This window comes from Eulemur rufifrons, chromosome 1 (assembly GCF_041146395.1).
Source record: "Eulemur rufifrons isolate Redbay chromosome 1, OSU_ERuf_1, whole genome shotgun sequence".
In the NCBI taxonomy this organism is placed as follows: Eukaryota; Metazoa; Chordata; class Mammalia; order Primates; family Lemuridae; genus Eulemur; species Eulemur rufifrons.
This window is the reverse complement of record NC_090983.1, coordinates 76125271-76138304: the sequence shown is the minus strand read 5'-3', so window position 1 is coordinate 76138304 and position 13034 is coordinate 76125271.

Below are 13034 nucleotides of genomic sequence, written 5' to 3'. Positions count from 1 at the left end.
TATGGCAAGCCATTCTCCTTGGGACCTTCCCATGAAGACCACCCAAAAGTTAGAGGCAGGAAGTGGTATGACTGAGTAATTGCTCAATGGTTTGGGTTACATGAAAGCTTCACATTCCTTAATAATTGCCCATTTTACTTTAGATAAAGTTCAAGGTGTAAAACTATGGCTCATAAATCCCTAAATAACTGAGTCCTAACTGCTTTTGAGGTTGTGCTCCACCGTGGGCTCATTAGGAAAATTATGATGAGCTATGTTCCTGGCAGCTCCCAAGTTCCATCCTTGGGAAGTTGGGCTGTTTCCCATAACAGACCCTTTCCTGTAGAACTCCCTGATTTGGCCAAGCTTTAGTGTCAGCCTTAAGAGTGTGGTACAAGATTTTTTATGAGTTTTGGTATATAACTTTATTAGCCACGATTCTCCAGAGAAGAAGAATCAATACAAGTGTTTATACGTGCAGAGAGAGATAAAGAGAGATTTATTTTAAGGAATTGGCACACATGATTGTGGAGGCTGGCAAGTCCAAAATCTGCAAAGTAGGTCTTCAGACTGCAGACCCAGGAAAGAGCTGATGTTCCAGCCCAAGCCCAAAGGCAGTCTGGAGGCAGAATTCCCTGTTCTGGGGGACCTCAATCTTTTTTCTTAATGCCTTCAACTGATTGGCTGAAGCCTATTACTTTCCTCAAGGTCAATTGATATAAATGTTAATCTCATTTAAAAATACCTTTCCAAGAACATCTAGATAGGTGTTTAACCAAATGTCTGGGTCCTGTGGCCTAGCCAAGTTGACACATAAAGGTAACCATTACAGTGGCAATTATGTATGACTATTTTAATACTAGATGCCCATTTTAATTTTTGAATTACTACTTAAGATATATACCAGAAAAGGCAACTAAATGATAGATTAATTATTGCAAATAGAAGCACTGAGTTTCAGTGATCAACACAGATAGCACTAAAATACCACAAACATGCAACTAGCATAATAAGACTTGCTCCTGGTCTCCAAGAAATTTTTTATTCTTTTTCCACATTCAAAAATTATATTAACCTTAGTTCTCAAGACTTCTGGATAGATTTGTAAAGGCTGTTTGAAAATGAACAAATGGAAGTTTGTTCAACTTTTTATTACTTTCTGTAACTTCCATAAGATTCCCAGGCATGGTTTCTCAATCTCTGTTTCTTCTATCCTGTGCAAAAAAGTAGCTAGTAAAAATATGTTGTCAGATCAATTCTACCTTTGAATCATTTGTTCCCATAGAAATCCATTTTAAACAGTATGTACTTAATGTAAAATAAATCCAGTGCAGTTTAACTAACTTACATTGTCCTAACTTACATTGTGCAAATAAATTTTTGCTATAAAATTTTTACATCTTAATGTGAAATGAGCAAAATTGTTCCAGTAATAAGTGGCTATTACTTTTTATCCACTTTGTAGTAAAGCTGGCAAAAATTCCCGCTGACCTGCCAGCTTTGTTTTATGTGCTAACACTGAATTAGAGTTTGATTAGAGATTTTTATTTATTTAATTTCCTGAATTGCTGACTTCTGTGTACATTTAAATGGCTGTCATGTTCTGATTCTGGGAATATGAGTTGTAGGAGTTAATGAGATAACAAAGTATGTGCCCACAGTCAATCTATACACATTCTATTGTGTGTGTGTGTGTGTGTGTGTGTGTGTATATGTATCTATGAAGTACACTTGCAACCACATTTATAGTTTCCTTACCTGGCCTCTCCAGGCTCTATCAAAGATGCATATGTCCTATCTGTGTGCATACATTTGTGAAAAAGATCACACTCACTGTTCAAAATGATTCAAAATCTGAATGTTCAAAATCTGAAATTAATATATAAATTTCTATGTGTAGAAAAAAGTAGAACAGGTAATAGAACAGGTATGATTCATAACATAGGAAATGCAATTATTCAGTGATACATTTATAAAAAGCTGAAGTTTATAGGAAATATACAAAATATCTTACTGAAATCATTCATCTTAAGGACAAGAATTCTGAAGCTTATAAAAGTTGAGTGCTTGTCCAAGATCATATATGGAGTCAGTGGCAGGATTGAGATTAGAAATCAACTTTCTTGGAGATTAGTTTAGACCCAAATCCCTATTCTTCTGTTGTGAGTCAAATTTCTTATTATGCTTCATACTTGATAGATTCCATGTGCAAAGATACTTAGAATAATTCTAAAAGAACTTGAAAAAAAAAAGAAATTTTTTTCCGTAAAAATAGATACAGGTTTTTCATATTTTTAAACATAAAAAAAGATTAGTCAGATATATGAGACATAATTACCAGAAACTGGTGAAACTATGAGACATAACTGATAGAAAATATCCAAGTGGAAAAGCCTAAAACAAATCAGTAGTGCTGTATATTCTAATGTGATACAAAAATCGCAATGCATGTTCTGACTGACAAAACAATTGTATCATCTATTGGACTGACCAGTAGTCAGCTTGTCCGTGAAAGGCACAAAGTTTGAGGTTCCTCAACCAAAAACTGAGTTAGTTTGAAAAGTAAGAAATTTATCTGAAAGCTATAAAGATCATTATTAGTCAACATATTCTGGAAAAATCTTTCAGGAGTAATTTAATAATTATACTTTTCAAGTCTACCAAGGGCTCTCATCAACAGTAATAACCAGCTGTTTTCTAATACCATATATAAGCCATGTAGTCTTATGATAATATTACACAATAAAATATGTTGAAGCAATGCCAGGAGGGCTTAGTCAGTTACATGAAAGACAGCACTAACAGTAAAATCTGTTATGTGTTGACTCCAGCAAAGAGAGGTGATTCTTCTGAGTTCTTCAAAAATAGAAGAGAATCTTGGTATGAGGTGAATTAAGCTTGATTTGCTTAAAAATGGTATGATAGATCCCTGCACAAGGTCCCTTCATCTTTATGATTGGTCCATACTTTAATATGTTTTAAGAAATGCTTTGAAAATGTCACAAATGGAAATTGAATGTAGTTTGAACTTGAGCAAGTTGTTAAACTTTCTGGGCCTCAGTGTTTTCATACATAAAATGAGGAGGTTGGGCTAGAGTGGAATTTTCAAAATGTGTCCTATTTATCAACAGACACTGAGGGGCCAGCTGATCGAAGTTCATGACTCTCTCCTTAACTTTGACCTGCACAGAAAAAAGAAAGAAATCACTCATAACCTTGTTTGGATAACAAAAGTAGTATTCTTACAATTTGACTGCCAGTACTTTTTTATGTGGCTACTTCTAGAGTTGAAGTGATAACACAGTAATTTTTTTTTTATTTCAAGTTTCTGATGTTGTGAAATTTCAATTATTAGCATTTAAATAAATGCATATTACTTCATTTTATTATTCTATTGGTGGATAGTAAGGTCATTTATTTGTTTTATCTTTTCAAAGCATATTGCCATGGATAGATATATCCATAGCTTTTTCCATCTTTACTCTTTTTTCCATGGGATATACTTGCAGAGGTGGAATTATTAGATTCAAATGTGTGAACAATTACATAATTCATGATATAAATCACCATAATATTTCAAAAAAATGTTACACATGATTCATCAGCAAAGTACTGAAATCCCAATTTCATAGTAACTTCATGAGCACTAGAAATTACTTTAACTTTTCTTAGCTTAACATAAGATGGAAAAAAATTGCAGTTTGCTATGTTTATCATATTTCTTGGATCACTATAGAAATGGGAAATGTGACTTTACTATGAATTCAACTTTGTGTATGATAATCCATATGAGTGTATCATATGCATTTACCAGAAAACAATAATAGCAAACATTCACAGTAAGGTTTTTGCATATATTATGTCAATACTTAAACAACCTTATTTATAAATATAGATAGGGATACTTAGACATAGGGAAATAAAGTCACACAGTTCATACATGTTGTAGCTCTGGTGTTTGAGAATCCTCTAAGTATCTAGAGGACAGGATAGGAGGCATGAATGATACAAGCTGAATGAAACTACTTTGAGGCCCTGTGGAGTTCTGCTAGTCTAACTTGACTCTTATTACTGTTATTGTTTTCTTTGGCTTATTGTTACTTTCATATTTTTTTATTTGCTGTATACAAGCATTTCTTAAAACTGACATGTCATCTGATATTCTAAAGTGGTCATGATACCATACTCTTCCCCTTCCTAAACAGTACTTTAACAACCTATACTACTCTTCCAGGTGGAAGAAAGCTTATGGGATGGTTAAAGTCAATGTAATTACAAATTTTTACTAGAGTAACTTGAGATCTAGCAGGTCAAGTGATTGGCCCGAATCTCAGTTAGTAATAGGAAAATCTGTGACATTTTGTTACCCAGCACTTCTTTGCACTATCTCACTATTGATTCTTCTTTGTATAGAAATATGTCTGCTTTAATTATGGCAAGCATAATGCCAGAGTCTCTCTATTTTACACTCTCTTCCAAGCAAGGTGTTAAATCTACATTATTCTATGGCCTCACCTGTGTATTAAGTCCTCTTGCAGGGGCAGAATGTGAGAGTGTAGTACATGCTTCCAAGAAGTAAACAATTAACCCCATTCCTATTGGTACTGCATGTGACATGGTCACATTAAAAGATTTTATTGTTCTGCAGTTAAAGATTGAGGCATTCAACATTAATTTTGAATTATTCATGAAGTATCACTATTTATTCATTAATTTCTGAGCAATTTTGCTTAGCCTAAGTGCCTATACCCTTTGTTTCTTATATGAAGATGTGTTAGGACATTAGACTTATATGAGATATGCTGAGGGCAGCTTCTAACCATTTAACCCAGCATGGGCACTAAGCGGGGGGATTCACTGTTCAGGAAGAAACAAAGAAATTAAGATATGAGATGCTAATCATCTGTGTGAATGAAGAATTGAGTAGTGTTCTAGTAGGAAGAGTATAAAAATGGAAATACAGGAAATGTATGAGGTGGGAGGGGGCTCAAAAAAGTGTTTATGAGTCGGAAGATATCCCAGTTTATGAGAATAGGAATGAGTTAAGAATGACTCACACAAAACTAAGCACATAAGCTTAGATGGAATAACTGTATGATCTATTTTTCAAACTAGGTTCTTTTAAAAGTGAAAGGGAGTGGCTCTACTACACCAGGATAAAAGGCATAAATCAAGACTCTATTGCATAAATTAGGTCATGTCTTTACCTAAAAGTAGAGATCTTAAATGAATACTTAAAACAAATAGTATTATGTATTTATCAGGCCACGTTGGAATATATTGGGCACTTTTGGAGTGCCATGCTTTAATAGAAATAATGCTCAATGAGTGCATTTAAAGCAAAAATCTAGACAAAAGGATACATGTGAAACTGTTGAAGAAACTTGAAACATGTAGCCCGAGTAAAAAAATACATAATTACAATAGTCATTTTAAAATAACTGAAGGCATATCACATTATTTGTAAATGAGACTTGACCTATCTACATAGGATATAACTGGAACCAATGTGTGGGTAATGCATGAAATATTTCAGTACAACATAAAAAGAGCTTATGATATGGTTGTAATGTATTAGAGAGTTTGAATTCACCTAGGTTAGAATCATAGTTCTGCTGTTAGTTATGTAGGTGACCTTGAGGAAGTCTCTATCTGTGTCTTCGTTTTCTCATACTAAGGGAGTGACTCTCTAAGGATATGCATGTAGCCTTCGTCTCAGAATCCTCACTTCTACCCAAGCAGGAAAAATCTTTATACAAAGGGAAGTACCTAGAGCTTCAACCTTCATACTTGCTTAACAAGATGTCTCTGAGACATTGCTCTATAATTGTTATCATCATATCTTCTTAGATTTGGACATATTTCTCTTCCTTTAACATTATAGCCTAAATGTAGGCACACAGTCCAGCTGTCATCAGGCTAGGACTTCCAGACAAAACTTGAGTAAGGGGTAGATGTTAAACCAATAAAGAGAGAGTAGCATGAAACAAGGTAATTTAGTATTCATAAAGGCAGATATAGGTTCAACTAGGAGTCTTACACCAGGAAATTCTTGGTCAGCCATCACTGGGCGAGTGCCATCTTGAACCCACATCATCCTAGAGTTCCTTTATTCTCTGAAAAGATCTCAAGGTACTGAAGCTATAAGTGAGTTTCTTCCCTTTCTTACCTTACAGCCGTGTTCCATACAGAAAAACCATCTGTGTTAGACCATTTCCATTGCTGTAAAAGAAATACTTGAGGCTGGGTAATTTTTGATGAAAAGAGGTTTAATATGGCTCATGGTTCTGCAGGCTGCACAAGAAACATGGTGCCAGCAGCTGCTTCTGGTGAGGGCTTCAGGCCACTTCCAATCATGATGGAAGGCAAAAGGGGAGCAGGCACATCACCTAGTGAGAGGAGAGAGCAAGAGAGAGGAGGAGGGGTACCATGCTCTTTTAAACAACCAGCTCTTGCATGAGCTAATAGAGCAAGAACTCATGCATCACTGAGAGAACAGCACCAAGCCAATCATGAGGGGTCCTTCCCCATGACCCCAACATCTCCCACCAAGCTTCACATCCAATACTGGGGATCAAATTTCAACATGAGATTTGGAGGGCACAAGTATTCAAACTATATCCTTTCTAGATTTCTGAATAAAGACAACAATACTACATTCAGAAAAGACTATGTCTGCCTCCACCAGTACACCTTTTCCCTCTAGGCTACAAGAAAAAAATCATTATTTCAATATATTATGAGGAGAGTTTTACAAGTATTTCCAACTAGGTATCCTAATAAAGCAGGAAACAAATGGGGATGTGTGTGTGGCATGTGTGTTGTGTGTGGTGTGTGCACTCATGCAAACTTTGAGGTAAGGTTGTGGGACAGTGTGTGTGTTTGTATGTGTTTGTCCATAAATTATCAAGCTGAAATGGTCCATCAAAAGCACAACATTTCTTCGGAGGCTTACAATTTTTTTTTTTTTTAAATTCATAAAGATATCACATGTGCTCTATAACACATCTTTTTTGTTTACAAATAAAAATAAGTACAAAAATTTGATGATGCAGGAAGATGTGCAGTTTTTCTCAGGGAATCTTATATACTTTACATTCCTTATAACTTGGATAATATTCCCAGGGCCCGTTATTAAAATTATCCGTTTAAAAGTCATGTAACAGGCAAGAGACAGGTAAATAGGAGAGAGAAAACTACAAAATCATGTAAATAAATATATAAATAAACATATATATACTTTTTCAATTGAAAACATAACTGAAGGTAATATTATGGTCTAGAAACCTTAAAAACATTTATTACAAAAGAAAAATGGAAATGCTAAAAAAAATATTATACAAAAAATAATAAAAATGATAAAAAAGAAATAAAACTCAAAGAGATGGACCTAAAAGGATACTGTGGTTCTTTTCATCTAAGAGGTTTGTATGTGGTTGGGTGGGACGGGGTGGCTGTGGAAATTTTTTCGATGTCACTAACAATGGTAATTGGATTTTAAGGACATTAAGAGTTAGGATATGAGGCTTTGCACCCACCACAGAGAGAAATTCAACCCAACTAAGGAGAAAAATTGATGCCCAAATTCCCCATATTAAATTAAAATATCAGTGAAAGGATAGACTAGAAAATATCTATCCATAACTCTAGGGAGAGGACAAGAATACTTCAGCCTAGGCTCCAAGTTGGAAAACAACTTTTAAACTGAAGTCTGCCACCACAGAGTTTTCCTGGTAAAATTAAAAAGATGTGTATAATTTGGAAACCTAGAATTAAAACTAACATAGAAGTGGACCTAAGCTGGTAATACCCCTTGGGCTTTGTATTAGCTGCTTAGGGCTGATGCAACAAAATACTAGAAACTGAGTGGCTAAAAACAAATTTTTTTTCGTCTCACAGTTCTGGAGACTAGAAGTCTGAAATCCAAGTGTTGACAGGGCCAAGTGCTCTCAGAAACCTATAGGGAAATCCTGCCGTGCCTCTTTCTGGCTTCTGGTGGTTTGCTGGCAATCTTTGGCATTCCTTGGCTGGCAGCTGCGTAACTCCAGTCTCTGCTGTTGTCATCACATGGCGTTCTCCCGGAGTGTCACTGTCTTCTCGTAACCATCTTCTTATAAGGACACAATAATCTTGTTGGAGTAGGAGCCCACCCTACTCCAGTATAACTTCATTTTAACTGATCAAGTCTGCAAGAACCCTCTTTTCAAATAAAGACACATTCAGAGGTACTGGAGGTTAGCACTTCATCCCATCATTTTTGGCAGGGGACAGAGCAGGGAGTTAGGGAGACAAAACTCAACCCACAGCAGGCCTCTAACAGACATTAAGATAATGAAATAAATAGAGAATATAAAACAATTATGTTTAGAATTTTTATAGATGAAAGATGGAGATAAAAATATGATAGTGAAAAAACGTATTTATAAAAGTCCACATACATTTAAAGCAGAACCCGAAATAACTCTGAAAGAGAAATTTAAAAATTTTAAGAATTTAAACTCATAAAAGTGATAAAAAGGAGATTAGACATAGTTAAAAAAAATTTCATAAACTCACAGTAAATCAGAGAAAATTACTTAAAATGCAACTAAAAGAAAAAAAATCTATTGAAAGCATAAAAGAGTTTTTAAGAGAAACGGGGAGCAACACAAGAAAGTAGATCATATTTAAATAGCTTTATTGAGATATTCAGTTAAAAATGTACACCTTTGAAGTGTACAATTAGGTGGTTTTTAATCTATTATACAGCTATTACTATGGATGATATTTTAAAACTTTTTCATCATCCCTAAAACAAAATTATATCTATTAGTTATCACTTCCGATTTCCACCTCCCATCAGCCCTCAGAAACTAATCTATCTGTCCCTATGAATTTGCCTATTCTAGACATTGCACATGTATATCATACAATATGATATCTTTTTGTGACAGATTTCTTTTGCTTGACATAATGTTTTCAAGCTTCATCTAGGTTATAGCATGTATTAGTACTTTATTTGTTTTATTTTTATTTAATTTTTATTTTTCATTATGAGTACATTATAGTTGTGTATATTTATAGGGTACATGTGTACACAAGCATACAGTGTGTAATAATCAAACCTGGTAATTGGAATAACCGTCATTTCAAGCATTTGTGTTAAGAATATTTCAACTCCACTATTATAGTTATTTTAAAGTATACCCTAACTTATTGTTGATTATAGTTACTTTGTTGTACCATCAAATATTGTTCATTTTATCTAACTATTTAACTATATTTTTGCACACATCAGCCATCCCCAATTTACGCCCCATTCTCTGCTACCCTTCCTAGCCTCTGGTAACCATTATTCTACTCTCTGTCTCCATGAGATCGATTGTTGTCATATTTAGCTCCCACATATGAGTGAGAATATGTGAGATTTGTCTTTCTTATGCTTGGTTTATTTCACTTAACATAATGTTCTCCAGTTATATCCATGTTGTTGCAAATGGCAGGATTTCATTCTTTTTTATGGCTGAATAATATTACATTATGTATATGTACCACATTTTCTTTATCCATTTGTCTCTTGATGGACACTTAGGTGGATTACAAATCTTGGCTATTGTGAATAGTGCTGCAATAAACACGAGTTCAGATATCTTTTCTTTTTTTTTTTTTTTTTTTTTTTGTTGTTGTTGAGACAGAGTCTCACTTTGTTGCCCAGGCTAGAGTGAGTGCCGTGGCGTCAGCTTAGCTCACAGCAACCTCAGACTCCTCGGCTTAAGCGATCCTACTGCCTCAGCCTCCCGAGTAGCTGGGACTACAGGCATGCGCCACCATGCCCGGCTAATTTTTTCTATATAGATTTTTAGTTGTCCATATAATGTCTTTCTATTTTTAGTAGAGACGGGGTCTCGCTCAGGCTGGTCTCGAACTCCTGACCTTGAGCGATCCACCCGCCTCGGCCTCCCAGAGTGCTAGGATTACAGGCGTGAGCCACCGGCGCCCGGCCCAGATATCTTTTCAATATATTTCTTTCTCTTGGATATATACCCAGCAGTGGGATTGCTGGGTCATATCGTAGTTTTTTGAGGAACATCCATACCATTCTCCATAGTATTTACAGTAATTTACATTCTCGTCAACAGTGTTTCTACACAGCCTCTCCAGGATTCATTATTGATTATTGCCCGTCTTATTGATCGAAGTCATTTTAAATGGTGTGAGATGATATCTCATTGTAGTTTGTACTTTCATTTCTCTGATGATTAATGATTTTGAGCATTTTTTCAAATACCTGTTGGCCATTTGTATGTCTTCTTTCTAGAAATGTCTGTTCAGATTTTTTGCCCATTTTTAATCAAATTATTTGATTTTTTCCTAACAAGTTGTTTGAGCTCCTTATTTATAATAGTTATTAATCTCTTGTCAGATGGGTAGTTTGTAAATATTTTCTCCCATTCTGTAGGTTGTCTCTTCACTTTGATGATTGTTCCTCTGTTATGCAGAAGCTTTTTAGCCTGATGTGATCCCATTTGTCCAATTTTGCTTTGGTTGGCTGTGCTTTGGGGTATTACTCAATAAATCATTGCCTAACCAATGTCCTAAAGCATTTCACCCATGTTTCTTTTAGTATTTTCATAGTTTCAGGTCTTAGATTTAAATCTTTAAATCTTTAAATCTTTAATTCATTTTGATTTGATTTTTGCATCTAATGAAGGATAAAGGTCTAGTTTCATCTTCTGCATTTGAAGTGGGATCTTGAGGCCTCTGACTCTTATTGTATTGGGATCTATCTTTTCTTTAGGTCTGATAATATTTGCTTTATATACTCCCACTCCTCATAGTGGGAGTATAAATTGTTCAAACACTTTGCAAAGCAATTTATTGATATCTACTAAAGTAAAATATTCATAATGCATATTCTTTAACTGAAAATTACATACTTAGTCCTATACTGTAGGGAAAATGCCTTATATAATTTATTAGGAGACACTTATCAAGGATGTTTACTCCAATAATGTTTGAAATCATGAAAAAAAAAACTCAATGCCCCTCATGAAAAAATGGATTTTAAATTGATTTTATAGCTATAATAAAATATCATACACAATAGATTAAATAGATGATCCAGCTATGTATGTCAACAGAGAACTCTCAAAAGTATAACACTGAGTATCTGTAAACAAGTAACATAAGAGATGTAAAGAAAAAAACAAATAAATAATACTTTATATTTGCCATTTACTTTTTAAAAAATGTTTTTACTAAGTACAGGATTTTGAATTGACATTTTTTTAATCTTGATTTTTTAATGATATCAATTCATTGTCATCAGGTTTGTATAATTTCTAAGAAGAAGTTAGCTGTATTTCTTATTGTTCTTCCCGTGTGCATTATTTCCCTTTTCTTTCTGCCTGCTTATAAGATGTTCCCTTTACCTTATGTTTTGTTTTGTTTTTAGTAATTGGAATATTTTGTGTCTAGGTTATGTGTTTTTGTGTATAAATAGGCACATGCACCTGTGTGTGTACTCTCCCTTTTATATTGCTTGGATGTCTTTTAGCTTCCTGGTTCTGTGGTTTAATGTCTTTCATTACCGTTGGAAACTTCTTAGCTATTTTCTCTCACATTTTTCTTCTGCCATGTTCTTTTTCTAATTTCCTTGAGAAGCTCTAATCAGATGTATGTTACCATATTTAACATTGCATTACAGCTGTGGATGCTCTTTTGTTGTTACTTTTTTTTATTTTATTAAAGCTTTTGGATATTCTTTTCTGTGATTAAGTTTAGGTAATTTTTTGCAAATTTTCAATTTTAATTGTCTTTCCTCAGTTATTTTGAGGGTACACTATTTAAAGGCATTTTTCATTGCAGTTACCTTTTCCTATCATTTTCATTTAACTTTGTTCTAGTTTTAATCTCTTTGCTGAAATTTTCCATTTATTCTGCATGTTGTGCATCTTTTCTATTGGATTAATCATAGTTATTTTAAAATTCAGTGCAATATTTGATTTGAAACACCTGAATTATATCTGTATCTGGCTTTCTTTATAACTCTGTCTCGTTATCATGATTGGATTTTTCTTTCTTTATAGTCATGTAATTTTTGACTGAATGTTGGTCATAACATATAAAGCAGTAGAGACTAAGACAAATGATTTTATGCCTGAAAATAAGTAATTTGTCAGTCTGTTAGAACAAAGCAATAGCTAGTGTGTTTGTTTGTTTGTTTTGCTATGACTAGCTTCAAGACACAACAGGCTTCAAATTCTTTCAGTAGTGAATTTCTATTGCCTGAACTTAGAGTGGGGGCTGCAGGGTCAGAAGGATTTTCTCATTTTTCTTGCTCCATCCTCAGCTTTCAGCCTTACAAAACATGCTTCTACCACAGATGTGTTCTCTCTCCACCCTCTTGCCATCCTCTAATGATACCCTGCTGTTGCTTGTTATTAGACGGTTTCTCAGCTGATGGTGAGAAGCAGAGTTTTTTATGTGTTATCCTGGTTCAACCTCAGTTTTTTGCAAGCCCTTTTGCCTCAAAAGAATGATTTTACATTTGAAATATACAATAGAAAACTACATGTGGAAACATACATATATTTTGAAATATATAGCCATATGTGAGAAGGATTAATATGAAATACAGGATTGTGGCATACATTTTCAGAAAAGAGGTGAAGAATAAATTTAAGCAAGGAACACAGAAATATTATTAATAATGTTATGTATAATAGATCATTTCTTAAGCTGGTTAGTTGTCACAAGAGTGATATTATGTTATTATATTTTTATGTTTATTTTATGTGAACATTATATGCATGTAATTTATACTAAAGACAAAAACCTCTAACTTAGTTTAAAATTTTATTCTGATTAGCTTTATTATTTTTTCTTCAATGACAGCTATGTATTATGAACATACACAATATTCCTTTACCAAAAGCATTCATATTTTTTCAGTGTGACAGTTAGTAGAATATAAATAAAATAATACATTTTAACCATCTGCAAAAGAATTACACAACTGCTGTTTCCCTAAAAATACTTTTTATGATTGTATTAAATTGAGTTCAATTAATTAG